Below are 17,083 nucleotides of genomic sequence, written 5' to 3' on the forward strand. Positions count from 1 at the left end.
TTTGGAAAGTCAAATTCACCAATTGTTTAGGTGGGCCTAACTCTGTTGAGGTAAGTCAACGATGAATAGGTAATTTCAAATGTTTCAGCCCTTTCCTGCACAACTAGTTTCACTTTCCACTTGCGGAGTCCTTTTGATGCTTCTCTGCCCTCATCCTGGATGTGGCCCCTCCTTACAACCCAGCCCCAGCCTGCCTCCTAAATTCAGCATTATTGATGATAGCTCTGGCATCTCCAGCACTCCCAGATCCCAGTAACTCAACCCAGTAACACTCCTCAGTAACATGCCCAAGACAACCCTCACGTGAGGCCAGTGCAGGATAGTTGACAGAGGTGTGTTAAGGAGGTGGTGGTGGTGAGGTGGAGCAGATGAATTTCCATAGCAGGCTGTAACACTGTTACGTTTAAATTGAGCAACTAAAAGGAGGTCTAAGTCCTAAACAGGCTTTCTGCTACCTATTCCATACACTTTAGTTTAGACAGTGAATTGTGAAGCATTACCAATTGATTTCTGGGATGTAGTCATATTGGTCAGCAGTTATGTCATAGTACCAGGAAGCCTCAAAGCAGAAGCAAAGCCACAACTGGAAAAAAATCTCTTGAAATGGCTTTGTGTAAGAAACTTTAATTCAAATAAAGTTTCACTTTTTGCTTTATTTTTCCCTGAGAAAAAAGGATTTGATGAAAAAAGAAAAAAAAAAAAAGACTTTCCTGAACCAAAGGAATTTATTTTGGAAGAATTCTGTTTCTGAAGGAAGAAAAAAAGAAGAGTCACACTAAAGTTGCTTGTGTGGTTGGGGTTTTTTTTATACTGTATTTAGGCAACTGATTTCCTAATGTCTCAGTAGTAGTGTAAATATATACCCAGCAGAGAGATGAAATCATTTGATACTGTGGCAAGTTGTCAAACAAGACCTGGTATAGCAGAAGAAACAACCTATTTTTTTATTGTATACAGTTTCTTTAAAAAAAAAAAAAACAACATTAAAAGCTGCTGTAAGCACAAACAGAAGATCTTATCTTATTCTTTAAATCAAAATCTACCCTTTTGGTGATGTCATGTAATAGTTTGACTCTGACACGTAGTATTGACATTTCATGCCAAATGGAAGTAATAAGACTGTGGGTCTTGCTGAACACTTCCTCCATGCACACATAGACACGTGTTTCTCCTCCTACGTCCCCCCCCCAGCCTGTAATCACTGCTCTGATGAAGTGTGACCAATCCAGAAGAAAATTATTATGTGGGATGGTGGATTCAATGGAAAAACATCATTTATTTTCCATTCAGCAAAATCCGTTTTTGTTACTGCTCTTTGATAAACCATGGTTTGTGTTCTGTTCAGAAGCCTCAACAATGGTAGATTGTGCATTTTCACCACTCGAGCACTTTCACTTCGGTCACTCTGCTATATAAAGGAAAGTCTTTGTTCTCTCCCCCTTGGATCACAGTTACAAACATGATCCATGGAGGACACTCAACACTTTCCATGTTTCTTGGTTGTTCTCCTGTGAGAAAGCAGCCACACAAACAGGCTGCTTTGTTTGTACTTTCTCTGAAGTAACAATTTCTTCCACTAAATGTTTACACATTCCAAAGCTTAGTAACTTGCTTTGCATCTTGGGAATCCAGCACTGGTGATTTACATTACTCTCAGGAAGATTTGGAGATGTATATTTAATGGGTTCAGTTAACGAACTAATTAGCATGTTTTTTTTTTTTTCTCAAAGCTAAACTTTTGCTGAAATAAAAAACAACTAGCATTTATTTTTGTGCTAATGGGAAAATTTTCATTAAAATCTGAGCCAGTAGAAGAATCCTGGCTTAGAATATTGTCAGGACAAGGGTTCAATCTGAAGCTTTTTATACAGCCACATGAGTTATTCTCTCTGCGTCAATAAGTTTGGAGATAGTTGCTCAGTTTAGGTGTAGAATGTATAAGAGAGGGCAATCTCCCACTTAAGGTCCACAGTGTCCTCGAGTCTGACCTGGAGGACCTACCTCTAAGATTCAAAGTCAAAGAAAATGTTAATGATACCTTCAGACGCTGGCATTCCAGCACTGGATGCTCTGCTGGACATGTGTGACAGATTGAAAGCAGAAGAAGCTCCTGAAAACCCTAGTGCCTGCTCATAGCTGGCTTGGCTCATGATTTAACCACAGAGCAAGAGGCAAGCAATCTCTTTTTTACACGTCTTCACTGGATTGCCAGACTACTCAGTTACTCATTTGTGAAGCTTTTCCCTGCCTTGTTTTCATTTCTCTTTCAGCTCAGGCTCATTTTTTTCTATTTTTCTTTTTTTTTATGTACAAATGAACTAAATTCTTCAAACCCATCTGCATTACTATCAGACATCGTTTCTTTTAAAAACTTGGCATTGTTTCTGAAGTTTCCCTATGTACACTTTCCTGTTCGTGTATTTCCGTCATCCAGGTATCATCACTCAATAACCATACTGTGGCTGTAATGCTTTTCACATGGAAGGAATTGTGTTTTATTGATGGCAAATGTTGTAATGCACTTTCATGTCAAGATGAAAATCTGAAAAAGAAACATTTTATAGTGTATGCTACATGAAACCTCTATGCTGAACCAGGCTGCGGAGAGAATATATTCAAGTATACAGATGGTATGACTATATATAGTAAATTAAACAGTCCTGGCATGTGGAGATAGGCACAAGGACACATTCCTGATGAAAAAATTTTTGCATGGGCACAGTCAAGTAGCACTCTCCCAAGCCATTTCCAGGCATTTTGAATGTGGCTGTTCTCTTATAGGGGCTAAGGGTACTAATTGTTAGGGATCTGCCAAAAACAGAAAAAGAAACCCTAGTGGCTTCAGGAGCAGAGCCTGAGCCCATGCACTGTTTGGTTCACGTAGCTGCGGTGATTAAGCCTACCATGGCCATAGACAAAGACATTTTAGGGATTTTGTTCTACTTTACACCTGATTTCTAAGATCACAATAGGGAACAAATACTGCCGTATCTTTGCTGACGAGTGCCTGGGGATCAGTGGAAGCAGTATTCCAATGTAGGAGCAAATGCAAGAGCAGCCTGGATCCAGCACCATCTGTAAGAGATGCTTGGGTCCCCAGAATCAGAGTTTCTCCTTCCAACATCTCCACCAGCACTGTCCCAGCTCATCTTGAAGCACAGAGGGAGAAAAAAACTCTTTGTGGGAAGCACGTGGAGTCCTGGGTGTGTGGCACAGCGGCTAACATAACATGCCTGCTTGGCATCAAGGGGTTGACTACATGATGCAGCTGGCGACACCAATGCCTCTATGTTGTCACTATCCCACCTCTAGAGTGACTCTTTATGCAGCTGATTGATGTTCCTCCTCCCGCTGCTTAAGGAAATATGGAGCCTGGACAGAGCCCTTGGTCAGGTACCACCTGCACCCAAGCAATGGGTTCTTGCTATTGACACCATATGAATCTTTTTCTTGCTAGTTTTTAGTCCCTCACTCTGCTTAGGACTGGGAACCCGAAATGAACTGCTGAAATGCAGAAGACCCATCCCCTGACTGTCTTTTGTCCCAGTTTGTTACCCTGCTGCCACTTGCCACCAGCTCCCTTCCAACTGCCCCAACATGAGGAATAGTTGTCCCAGAGTGATTTTAGCCCCATCACACCAAGAAGGTTCAGACACTTCTTAAGAAAATCTTCCTGGGATGTTTCCAACTTGTTTTTTTTGCAAACGCAAAATGTTTAGCTACACTTTGGGAAAGAATCCAAGTCTATGTCTGTTTATCTGAAAAAGCCTTGGATCTTTTAGGTGGATTGTCTCCCTCATTCAGCCACCATTTTTTTGGTTATCTAGTGTTAGTGAATTTGCATCTATGTACTAGAGCAGTAAAATTATCACCTGTCCCAAACACAACACTGAGACAAATCCAAAGATTGTCATTGTTAATATCTCCTAGGGTAGTATGTGGAGCTGATAATTTTTTTTACTAAAACCAATTTCCAGCTCAAAAATACTTCTCTTTCACTGGTTTTGTAGACAATCATCAAGCCAAAGGACTGAAAAATAACTTTGGACTTCAACACTCAGAACTATTTCCCAGCCATGAGGTACATGAAATCTACTGGTAGATTGGTTCCAGGGCCACAGTATTTTACCTCCCAGATTCCAGAGTAGATGCCTCTGCAATTCCTCTGCAGTTAGGGGAAGGGGTGGGGGGGAAGGGAGGGGGTAAAAGATGCTTCTAGACCATCTCATCCTGAAGTAGACAACTAAACTGTTTCAGATTGAAGTGCTACTTTCCCTCTATTGACAATAAAGGGATCAAACATAGGGTAGCTAGCCCAGATGTGTAAGTCTGTCCTGATTTAGGACCTGTCCCACCTCTTTGAGCTCCAGCACTGGACCATTTGCAGTAGTTTTTTACAAATAGCCCCAACTTGGGCTGGGTTTTAGGAGGATGGCTGCTACATGTAAGCATTAATTAGCGAGTGATATAGGTCCTGGAAAGATTCACACCTGGTAAAATCAGAATGCAAATGCACTCCTGCCTCTTCGCAAGGGAGCATCACAATTGGTACATCTGCTTTCTTTCATTTATTTTGTCCCAGACCTCATAAATCTCACTTTCCTTTCCACACTGCCTCCCAGCATCAGGAGATGTGAATGCTCCTGTTTGCTCAGCCAGAAGGGAAAAAAATTAGATTTTGACAAGCTCAGCTTTGCTAAGCAAGATGAACTCTGTGTGTTAGGGGAGCACAGGTACAGGTAGATGTCAGGAATGCAAAGGATAGGCCCAAAGAAGCCCAAAGTGTGCGAAGAGGTAGGACCCAGACAGGCAATCCTGATAAGGGAAAAGCTTTTTGCAAACAACTAGCAGAGCCAAGAGGAAAAATTTACTCTCCCTCTGTACCATTTTCCTCTCTATAAGCTTGAGCTATGACAAAACCCTTCAGAAAATAGCCAAACCTACATTAACAGTTAGTTGTTTTTTGTGGACGGAAAGAGAGAGCTTGATCTTTACTCTGAAAACACCCCACCCAAGGTTCCTGGAAGAGGCTGAAGTCACTGGTTTCTACAGTGATTGCCTCTTATCAAGGGCTCAGGCTGGTGTATGACTCCGGTTTTAGCTCAACTCTGCAAAAAGTTCGGAGGAATAACCCCAGGAGTAGGCAAGGTGTGCATGGACACACAATATGGCTGTCACTGGTCCAGAAGTATCATGTTTCTGAGGATATGGAAAGTGGGAACTCAAATTCTTTTAAATGGAGCATCTTCTCATTTTGCTTCCACATTGCTGCACCTTTTCTTTTTTATTTTATATCTCTCCTTTTCTAGTTTCTGGGGCTTGAGTGAGAAAAGTCATCTCTTCCTATTTCTTAGATGTTTATGTTCAACATCCTGAGTTTATTCATAGAGTAACAAGCTTGCCTTTAAAAATCAAGGCCAAATCTAGGTCAACGCTGATAAACATTTAATTCTTTGCTCTTCAATCGGAAGACTCAGACACGTTGTGTCACTGAAGCTCAATGAGTGACACCATGTCACTGCACCAACGGGCTGCGCACACTGAGCTTCAAGGGTGAGGCTGAACACAATGAAATCTCTTTCACTGAGCTTTCAGAAAATGCGTTTTATCTCACATTTGTTGACAGTCACCACTTGAGTTACATTATTTTGGTGCTTGTGGGCCCAAAGCCTTTTCATAAGCACTTAATTTTCTACACATCAAAATTCCTTGCAGTATTTTGAAGGGACCAGGAAACGTGGCACATCTATAGCTGAGCTTATAAATCAGGGCTGGGCAGCACTGGTCTGCCAGTTATCCTGTTCGGGGTCCACTGATGCACAGTAGGGCTGTCCAGCCTATATTTCCTTTGAAGAACATCAGGATGCAGATGAAAATGGTTCATGGTCCAGTTTTCTCCCCACAAAAGAGATTATATGTGGCAAGAGTGCATCTGAGCCACAAATGTGTTGACGGTTGGAGAGGGAAAGGGCATTATGGAGCACTTCTATTGCCTGCTGTGGCCTCAGTCTTTGAAATAACCTTGTCCTTGAACACTGAAAACTACTCCAGCCCTCAGTATGCTTAACCACCAGGCAATTTGCTCAGAAAGCTCCTGAAACTGCAGCAGAAAACGCATATGTATGCATGTGCATTCACACAGGCACATCCAGGCACTACAGTTATTTTATCCTTTATAAGCCAATTAGCCATTTGAAAATGACACAGACTTCAGGATAATATGATGAATATGATATTGTATGCTTCAATTCTGGGATGAACTTATTCTGTAGACGTGATTAAATCCTTTCCTATTACTGTAACAAGTAGTAATGTTTAATGGCAGTTGTAGGCAGTGGATCAGTTTGAAGCAATGAACTACTTTAAGAGCATCAGTGGGACAAACTTGTAGGAGGCCTCTGAGACTCCTGTTGCCTTAGTCTAGGTCTAAAATATAGAGTCTGTAAAACTAAGAAAAGAATAAAAAAGATCCCATAAATTCTGAAACATGTAACTAAATGAAGAATAAACCAGTCTTGTTGATGAGTACAGGAGCTTGCTCTTCTATAATATAGCATGTCTTGGTTGTCCTCTTTGCTGCACAAACTTTGCATCCAAATCTATGCTTGGACAGAAACATCTCTGCCACCTGGGGGGATATCATAATGAAATGTGCTTGAACTCGGGAGTTCTGAAATTACTGAGTTTCATTGAACTGTGACTGGCCATGGGACTGAAAAGCTATAAGCAAAAGGAATAGACGGACACTGCCCTTGTGTCCACACACAGTACAAGCCCAGTAGTCTTGTCTCTTTCTAAAGGGGGATGAAAACTAAGGCTAAACACCCCGAAAAGTCTAACTTTTAAACCAAAGGAAGGACTTACTTCTGTAGAAAATCACTCACTTTGTCTCTCTGCACTTCATGTACATAGAGTTCCTTTCTTATTCATGGAACTGCTTGAAGAAGCAGCAGCTATTCATAGAAGTTGCTTCTACACACAAGTCAATCAAGGTAGTCAGGATGTGACAGCCCAGACAAAGTCAGAGCAAATAAAATTCAAATCATGAAACTAGATTCATGTGGTTCAGACCTTTTCTTCTGCTATCTTCAGCATCTTAGCAACACTGCTGTGATGGCTGATAAGAAAACAAAGGGTCAAAGTGTCAAGAAAACAGGTTGTTTCCTTTGCCACAAGTACGAGAAGCAACATCTCCAAATTTCTCACGGCTTACCCCAACCCAAAGAGTGGCTAAACTTTTCTGAGGTGGGACTGATGGGTGCTGACTGTGAGGCAGAGGCATCTGCACAGAGGCATCACACTCATTAGCATGATTCAAAGCCTGAGACACCTCATGTTCTTTTCTCTTGTTCATCTGAATGGTGGAGGATATCCATTCTGGCATCAAGCTTTGGTTTCCAATTTAATGGTCTGTATAACAATTCTTACATAGCCCGTGGGACATTTTTAAGGCAGTTTAAGGATTCAGTTCCTGCTTTAGGAATGATTTAGTCATTGTCCCCAACCCTGAGATTTCTGGGAGCTGTGAGGGATCATCTGGCAGGTGAGAAGTCACAAGCCAGGAGACAATAACATTCAAGGTTCTGCTTCCCACTGTCACTTCTGCAGAAAACATTCAGATGGCTTTTACTAGCTACAAAGGAGAAAGCAGTAGGATTCAGTTCCACCATTTATTACCTGAAGCAAGACATTCCTTTGTGTATTTTGCTGATAATGTTTTTAAACTTTTATTGTAAACTCATAAAGGGCAAAGTAGAATGAACAATTATAGCATCTGTTGCAGAAAAAAAACAAATCAAAACAAAACTTCCCTTATCTTTTTCTTTGGGACTGGTGTTGACCTGTTGAGAAATGTGCTTACTTGCAAGGTATTGCCCTGTTCCAGAAAAATGGCATCATAGCCTTTTCAATTCTTTGAAATTTGCCTTGTCAGAAATATTAACAGATGAGTACATATTTTACTACGAAATACTGGTTTCTTAACAAAAGCTGTAAAGCAGCCAAAAACCCTTGGAAGAAAAACAATAACTGCTTTTTAAGCTAAAAGAAGTCACTAAATAACAATCACTTTTCCTGAGCAAACCAGGAACTGCAGGATTAATAATATCAGCTCCCTTGTGCTATATATATATTTTACCTGTTTCTGATAATATTTCAAAAGCCACACTTGACTTAACAAGTTGGTAAATATAGAGGCCAATTCATATTCACATTCACATTCAACATTTTCACCAATGCCTCTCCAAAGTATTACACAACTTTCTTTAAGTACCCATTTCTCCTGGACACTTGAGAAGAGAGTGAGCTTAAAAAACCTTTTTCAGAAGTGAATTGTTTCTCATCTTGGGAGGCAGTTGAAAATTTTATTTCTCCCTTTCTTGTACTGCATGTGGGTGTGGGTGTGCTTCTGAGCTTCACATCTTCCGTCTTTGAGGTTCAATTTCTTACGTGCAGTTGTTTTGGAAAAAAACACTGAAGAAATTACTTTGACGTTTCATTCGCAAGGCCTGAGGTCTGTGGTCAGTCTCATCTCTCGCAGGAGAGCTGTGCAAATTCAGTATTCAGTCTTTTTCTCTGTTGGGTGCATATTTTCACGGGTTTGAGGACCAAGGGGCACTATCCAGGTAGCTATAATTTTACCTCATTTTAGTCCATAACACCAATGTGGGGCCAAAAGGACACAAGAAGACTGGAAAAGCCCTGCGTGCATCAGTGATGGACTTGGGCTACACACCTAAGGAAGGGATGGATCCATCTGTGCAGCTTGCATCAGCTCTCATGGGTCAAGAAGGGCTGATAAAGAAAATACTGTAACACAGCAGTAACTGAGGTGCCAAAAGATCAATATTGGTGTTAAATATGGCAGTGACTCCAGCAAGTCTATGGTTCCTCAAAGCACAAATTGGATCTGACTTTAGTTTTGCTTTTTGACAGAACAAAAAAGCCAAATGCAAGATCTGAACACTGACTCTAGATGTCAAAAACCTTCTGGGGTAGCTGGAATAGGAGATGCTTTCAAGATCCTACTGTTTCCAGACGAAAGACAAGATCTGAGCATGAAGATTTGCCTCTGAAAGGACTTTTGTTTATGGTATGCATTAATTTATCCATCTTCCTCAGGTTTTCAGCTCTCAGCCCCACTGGGATGGTCATGAGCCCCCACCAACTAGACTTGAACAGACACAGGGAGGTGGAAGCTCCTCTGAACTACGGTCTGTTCGGGTACTAGCAGTTTGTGTTTTCCTGTCTCTAGATTGTCACACTGCAGATGACCTAAATTCTCTCTCTCTCTCTATTTTGTCTCCACATGGTGAGGTTTGATACAGGAAGGTTTGTCTGAGCAGTCAATTGCCCCAGCAGGAGGTCCATGCCCTCAGACATGAGCAGAAGATCCTCTTTCCATCTTTCACCACAGGTGCTGCTGACAAGAGTGGGCACCGGGTACATTTTTCTGTACCCTGGATCAGTAAATCCAGGAGACGATAACTAGGTAACACTGTTGTTCATCAGCATGTTATCTTTTGGTATTTTCTGTCATGGATAAGCTGAGAAGCCTCTCCAAGGCAGATGTCCACGACAAATAAAACATCAGTCTTAACATGACTATCTCCCCAAAAGTATCTTTTCTAAATACTTGCAGTGCACAGAAAAATAAAAGTCCAAGTTCTCAGTTAAATGGAGTTCCTAATCGGAAACTTATGAAAACAGAAACTGGGGGGAATCAGGTGGAGACAGGGAGGTTTGAAACAGCATGTACAAAGCCTTCCCCAGCTGGCAAGGAAAATGGCTGCACAAGTACTCTGTAAACATTAGTCAGTAATCCTAAACACTGGATGAGTTCTCCCCATCATTTCACAATGAGTTTTTTCTGGTTTCTAGGAACTATTTTCAAGGACTGGCATTCAGCATATGAAAAAAAAAAAGTGTGAACACGATACACAGTCAGTTCTTTTTTCTCTTGGACATTGTCCCATTACAGAAATACAAAAATATCATGTCACCATGTACATTACTTTTCTCTAACACTCTCCATCCAATACCTATAAGCACATTACAAATATGAGTGATTTTACTGTGATTTCAAAGATCCTTGCCCGGAGGGAAATGTAATTTCTGTACTGAACATACGGAAAGGATGACTGAAGCAGTATTGTGAAGAGAGTAAGAGGCATTTTTTATAATGTCCAATGCAATGCCTTATAAAATGAAAATCCTGTCTCTATCTAGTAGTTTGAATTAATCTCTTCCAGACAAATAAAACAGACTAAGGAAGGAAAACAGCGTAGAGGAGAAACTACAAAAAAAAAAAAAAAAGATAGAACAAAGATGCCATTTTAAATCACTGGCCCCAACTCAGCATGTAACTATTTTCTACAGCAAGGAGCAAATCAAGCAAATTCCTCATCGACTGGTACTTTCTACAGCTCCATGAAAGCCAAAGCCTGTGGATTTCACAGCCCTTTAAAGTACAGGGGGAAATCCCCACCAACACTGCTGCAAATCCCTGAGCGGTGCAGGAATTGCTGCTCAACACGCGGCGACCCATCAGTAAAGGGACAGAAGCACAGACTGGATTTTCAGTCCCAACTTTAAGATCTAGCTGCCAAACGGCATTGCAAAGAAAGATCTCTGGAGATTTCTCATACTTTTTTTTTTGGCTTATTCTCCTGGTGTATTCATCTTAACAGAAATCAGCTGTTCTCCTCCTCACTTTTACAGTATTTGCAGAAGAGACTTTAGCATCTGGCCTGGCTTATATTTAAAGATGAGAACATCCTGCTCTGTTAGGAGGACACTACTACTGGCAGTAAAAGGTCAAAGAGATCTTTCACATCCAGGTTGCCCAATATCTGTCTGGATTATTTACGGGTTTCTTCCCCCTTCTGCCACGGCCCTTCCTTCCTATTTCCTGACATTTGCTAACTGCCCTCGCATACTACAGAGAAGGGATAGAAATTGTGCTTTCCTGGGAGAAGCTGTTTCGCAGCATTTGGATGCAACAGCACTGTTTTAAGCCACTAAGGACTTCTTTTTCCAATGGCGGAAATGAATAAGTAAACAAGCTGGGGGGTGAGGGTCTGGCCTGGTGTTTAGGCTCAGGCTTGATTTTTAATAGTGCTCTAAAGTCACAGCCTGGAGGAATTACAAATGAAGGGATGGAGAGGTTACTAAGGTCCAGATTCCCATAGTTGTACAAGGAGATTTTAAATCTTTATTGTGCCCTGTGTGCCCAAACCCAGAGGCAGGGAAAGAAACAACTCCAGACCCAGAAGCTGGGGGAAAAGTCACCAATTGCACTTTGACGTTAGAAGCTTGGGGATGTGATGCTCTGCTTAAGTCACGGCTTCTACTCCACACTTGGAAAGCATGAAGACTTGCTGGACAGAGCCACACTGAGCAGATCTGGTAGTGGTGGTCTTGCATCAGGACCAGGAGACCCATGGGGATCCCTTCCAATCAGCATTTCAATGACTCTTTATTGATAACATCCACATTTCTGGGTTGAAAACTCCTGGTGTCCAAAAAAACGCAATGCTATTAATAGAGGGACTTCAACTGATCTCTACTGGCGTAATCACCATCTGACTTTGGCCTCGCGGTGAACATTAATCACTGGCAAGTTGCTGCAGCATATCAACTGTAATGTGGGTTGTTTGCTTTTCTCTAAGTGTTGGGACATCCCACAAGCTCCAGCTGCTCATCCCGAGCAAGCTGCTGGAAGGGAGAGGCCAAGGGCTGCCCCCACGGATTGCAGTGATCTCTACTTTTCTTCCTGCCCCACCGCAAATCCTAAGTAAATCTGTTGAGACAGCACAACTTGGCCTTAACTCCACATTGTTTTTTGACCAGATCAGCAGTCTGGAAACTGGGTCAATTTTTCTAAACATGTGGTTTAGAAATGTGCTGTTTCAAAGGACATTATCCAATGGTGTGAGACCAAACACTGGATTTGTAGTAAAATGAGCTAAACAACAACAGAAAGAGTTCAAAGCTCTCTATAAACAGAGTCCATGGGACACCCTGAGAAAATAGGGAAATAGTAAATTCCCTGTTCTATAGTTTGGGAAACTGAGGCATAAAAAGGAGTCCAAAGCTGCCTGGACAGTCACAGACAATGCTGAAATTTCCCAGCTACAGGACAAAGGTTAATTTGTTTCATCTTTATAGGCCCTCACAAATATAACTATAGGTGTTTTGTTTTATTCTCTCACCCTAACTGCAGCAGGGAAATTCAAGCCCACTTGTTATTTGGGTAACACAGTTTACATTAGAAGTGTAGGTTGCATATATCCTAAGTAATACATGCAGTTAATCTGCATGGAAGTAGCAGAGCAGGCAGAACTTCAACTTTAAATTATGTTGTAGGTCCCCAGTTACTTCGTTTGCACAACAACAGATCACCAGACACTTTTGGAAGTTTAGTATTTGTTCTCTTTGTATCTCACAGCCTTATCTGTTAGTGAGGCCAAAGCTTCCTATTCCCAGAGGAGTATATGCCAACATCGCCCCCTCTCCAAGGCCACATCACAAGAGACCCCAAGGGAACAACTCCATACGTCCCAGACTGATATTGCACTGTTAGATCTACAGGGAAAAGATTATAATTACAGAAGGGCAAAGACAGCCCTTTTGAATGTTTAATTTTTTTTACTTTAAGCTCATGCTAAAACTTTTCTTCAAGATGTTGAGCAGAAATGTTCAGCCTGCTCCCAATATTTTATCCACCATAGTCACCGCCATCACCTGTCCAAAGATTACAGGCTTCCAGTGGATTTGCTTTTAATTTTAAGTTATCCAACAAATATTTCTGGCAAATAACGCTCTTGGGCTGTTCTCTGCATGTGTTCAGTCAAGTGGTGAGCGCCTAAGCTGCAAAGCTGGTCATCCACACCACACCATGCCCTCTCCTGCTCAAATATATATGATCTACTGTGATCTGCTCCCCCCACCCGCCACCAAAGTGCTGCAGAACATCACCGTGACTTATGCCAACCATTGGCCATCCACGAGCAGTTGCTATAAGGAAGTATTTCACTCCAAAACACCAACTCATTTCCTTCTGACCATGCAGAAGGTAACTAGACAGTACATGTCAAAACTTGGATGTAGTACTGAGGTTATTTCCTCCTTTTCCCCTGTAAACAGCTTGATGAATTTTTTATTTGGTGCCAGCATAGGGCTTGGTGATGAACCATAAAGTCAGATCCTGCTCCTTCTCTCCCCCACCTCTCCCCAAGAGCTTGTTTTAGGCACAAAAAGGCTGATTTAGACCTGTGGCTGCCAACATGTGGCTTCTCTGAGCCCCTCCAGTGTTGCTCTCAACCACAGGAAATTAAAAAGTTAAAATCAAGGCCAAGAGGGAAAGGCAGCGTGAGATGCCCACCGTATGCACGCCGTGTGGGACCAGTAAAGGCCTGAGTCCAGCTATCCAGAGCTGATGTTCTACCCTCACAAATTGAAAGCAAGAAGTTATTTACTGACACCAAAAGACGGGGAAGACAATAGTCAACATCCCTTGTAGGAAGCATATTTAAACCTTATCTCCTAAAAGTACTTTGAGTTTTGTCTTCCCTCACAGCTCTACATGTCTTTGTATGGGGCAGTCCTCCATGCTCACCAGAGGTGATTGCTTTGCTTAGAGACTTACTGCTTTCCAGCTAAGGCATGAGAACACGAGTCACTTTCTCAAGCTGCAAAAGGGTAAATGAATCAAAAAATCAAAAGCAACAGCCCCAATGTAACAAATGATGGAAATTGCTGGGAATTGCCACACAGGATCAGAATGATGGATCAGCTCTCCCAAGCCTTGTACTGATCTTACTGCCATAGATATCTCAGATAACCAAGAAAAGATAAATGGATCACTGTAACTTCTCAATAACCTGCTTATGTGAGAATTTCATCCTATCAGATCTCTTGATTCAGATTGGTTTTAGCTGAATATGCATTAGCTGTAGTCATGCAAGCAATCATGCAAGCTTAGACATCAACCTGTAACAGATAGCTCTTAAGTCTGACTCACAAAGCCAGGGGATAATTTGGAGAGGACCACAGGAGATCTCCAGCCAAACCTTCTGCTCAAGCAGCCTCAGCTCTGGTGTCAGACCAGGTTGCTCCTTCATGCTTTACCCAGTCAGATCCCATAAACCTCCAAGAACAGAGATGGCACAATCTTCTCAGGCCCCTGTTCCATTACTTGACCATAAAAAATGGTGAAAAATTGTTTATTTCCCTTTATGAGCATCTAAATTAAGTGGCCATGAAAGCAAGAATGTAATAAACATCACTGTGTGCTCTGACTAGCTGAGTTAGTCTGTGTAACAGAGGGCAGCAGAAAGTCTGAGCACTAATGTTTATAGCGTAAGTCCCCATCAAACAATTTCTATGTCAATTAAACCTCAGAGTATTGATTGGTTTGCTTGGTTCCACAACTCTAGGATAAAGCTTCTCTAAAATCAGAGAGAATCAAAATCAATTCTCTATGGGCTGGAATGAAAGCACCACTGAAAACCCCCAAACATTATCTTAATCTTCAACTACCACACAAAAATATGTGTAGGTCCATGGTAAAGACAACAGAGCCCACAAAATCAGCCTTAGTGACATTTAAACTTCAGAATTAAAGGTTTCTTGAAATGACCAGAACCTCATGTGTCTCTCTGCTACTATTTCACTTTTGCAGACTCACAAAATAGCTAAAAAGGATAAGAACTTACTATGAAACCAGGTACAAGCTTGCAAACAACTCCTGTCCTGTCCTCTCCTCCTGCAGACAGCCCTGGATGAACTTTACCTCACCTTCATTAGCTGCATCTCCTCCTACCCCTGACACTAGGCTGGAGGAAAAATAGCCTCCTTCCCCAGTCTCCTCCCTATCCATATATCTTTTGCTGCTTGGAAACTATTCTTGCCTCAGGCCATGCAAATCATAAGATTATCTGTAACTGCATTCCTCTGGTGTGACCAGGAAGAGGTGGGAATAGCACAACCTCCATCCTGGAAAAGAGCCATAAATCCAAATCCCTCCTTCCCTAGTTGGGAAATCTATCCCAGCTTTACCTATACTTCATGCTCTGCTCACAGCACCCTAGCAGCAGAATGTCTTGGCAGCTGTTAGGTTTCAGAGTTAATAATCTGAGAAAGACAAATGGAATAGTTTGCACTCCTCTAAAAAACACAGGTATTGATAGTTTTCAGACTCAAGAAAAGAAGTGACACCTGAGATCAGATATAGAAGGTGTCCTTTGCCATCCATAGGCCTGAGAAGCTGCTTATTCTAGTTAATTGAAAACTTAAACACTGCAGATACTGATGGGGCCACCTTGGAAGGGCCAGTATTATGTCCTACTGTCTACTCCCTTTACCTTGCCTGGTGCTAAGAGGAGATAGCAGAAGAAAAAGAAGCAGAGAAGAACATTAACAAAAAAAAAAAAAGCCATTTTATTGAAAATGAAATTCAAACTTCAAATTAATATTACAATCATGAGAAAATGCCAAACAATTCAATTTACAGTTGCAACATACAATACAAATAGTCCCTTTGAAGTTGAAGTAAACTGATCCACAATCATCATCTGTGGCACAACGCGGAGTGTGTTTGTACAATATGTGCATGAAAAGCAAATCTCGGGTGACAGCATTTGAAAAAATAAAAAATTAAAGCTTGTATTTACACAAAATGCTACAAATATTTTGTTCCAGCAGAAATTCAAGACTGGTAAAGCATATTTAACAACAACAACAACAAAAATGGAATGTCACTCATATTACCTAAAACAAAAAGTTACTGTAAAAGTATGGTTTTGGCTGATATACTTAAAAGTACTGCATTAAAAAAAAAGAGCAAAGACTTATCTGTAAACATGGAAGTAAACAAACATCTAAAAAAGTTCTCAGAAAATGTTAAAATGAAATGCATTCTATTTAAAAATAACAAGAAATACAGGGGTTCAGAGAATGGGGTTTCTTTGAGCTCATGGCTGATCCAGGTTCTAGTTATTGCTTTTGCTCATGGCTTGGATGCCCCAGCATGGGGCCGTGTTTTGCTTTGCTAAGTGTGAAAGTGCAAAATTTTCCCCACTCAAGATGGTACCTGTGGAAACCGGTAAATCTTTGCTCAGGGGACTGCTGGCAAAACAGTTCAATGCTAAGAAAGACACAGCAGTTGGTCTTTTAAAAGGAATGATAAACACCACATGAATGAGGCTGTGGGTTAAATAATTTTTTTTACTCATCCATCCCGACTCACTGATCCTGATCTGGTTACCCTTAGGAGTAAGGAGAGGAGGATTTGATCCTCTGTTAGGCCAAAAGGACATCGTGCCTGTTGTGCTGGAAGTAAATCTTTGGTAGGGTAAGAGAGCTGGAAAGTAAGAAAAAGGCCATTTGTTTATCTTTAGATCTATGACCAGTGTCAAAGGTTGCCACTTACTGAAGGGCTGTCTGTCGTACCTTTGAGAAAACTCCTTTCTGTGGATGCTAAGCACCTCGCAAAATATCAAATAATCTGATACTATTTACTACCTAATGCCGATTGGGGTGGGTTTTTTTGGTCTGAAATTGTGATTCAAGAGCATTTCCAAGTGAACTTGAAAGCATTTTCCGAAAGCTTTGAGGAGTATCTCTGCCTCAGCCTGTACAACTCCCTCTGTGCCTAGCCTAATGTAACAGGAGAGAGATTTTCCAAAGGCACCGGGAGGGTTCAGGAGCATTGGGAATTACTGAAGATCAAGGGGCTGGTGCTCCTCCATCTCTAGGTACTTAGAAAATCCTTTCCTTTCTGTCTCAAGCAGGCAGTGCCAGACACCTGCCTGCACAGCCAGGGGAGAAGAGGACACGGATTGGGTGTGCGCACTTCACCAGGCAGAGAAAATGGTTTCAATATCTGTCCCTAATGGTCCAGTTGAAAAACCGTGGGGACACAAACAGAGTCCTGTCGGTACTGAGCAAAACAAAAGTCTGGTCTGTGCTGGATTTATCCAGAAACAAAAACCAAGTGCTTGAATTTTACAACAAAGTCTTAAAAAAAAACACAACAAAACTGGGTTGCTGCCTGCAGCCACTCTTAACAACATTTCAACAC

This window comes from Colius striatus, chromosome 2 (assembly GCF_028858725.1).
Source record: "Colius striatus isolate bColStr4 chromosome 2, bColStr4.1.hap1, whole genome shotgun sequence".
Taxonomy (NCBI): Eukaryota; Metazoa; Chordata; class Aves; order Coliiformes; family Coliidae; genus Colius; species Colius striatus.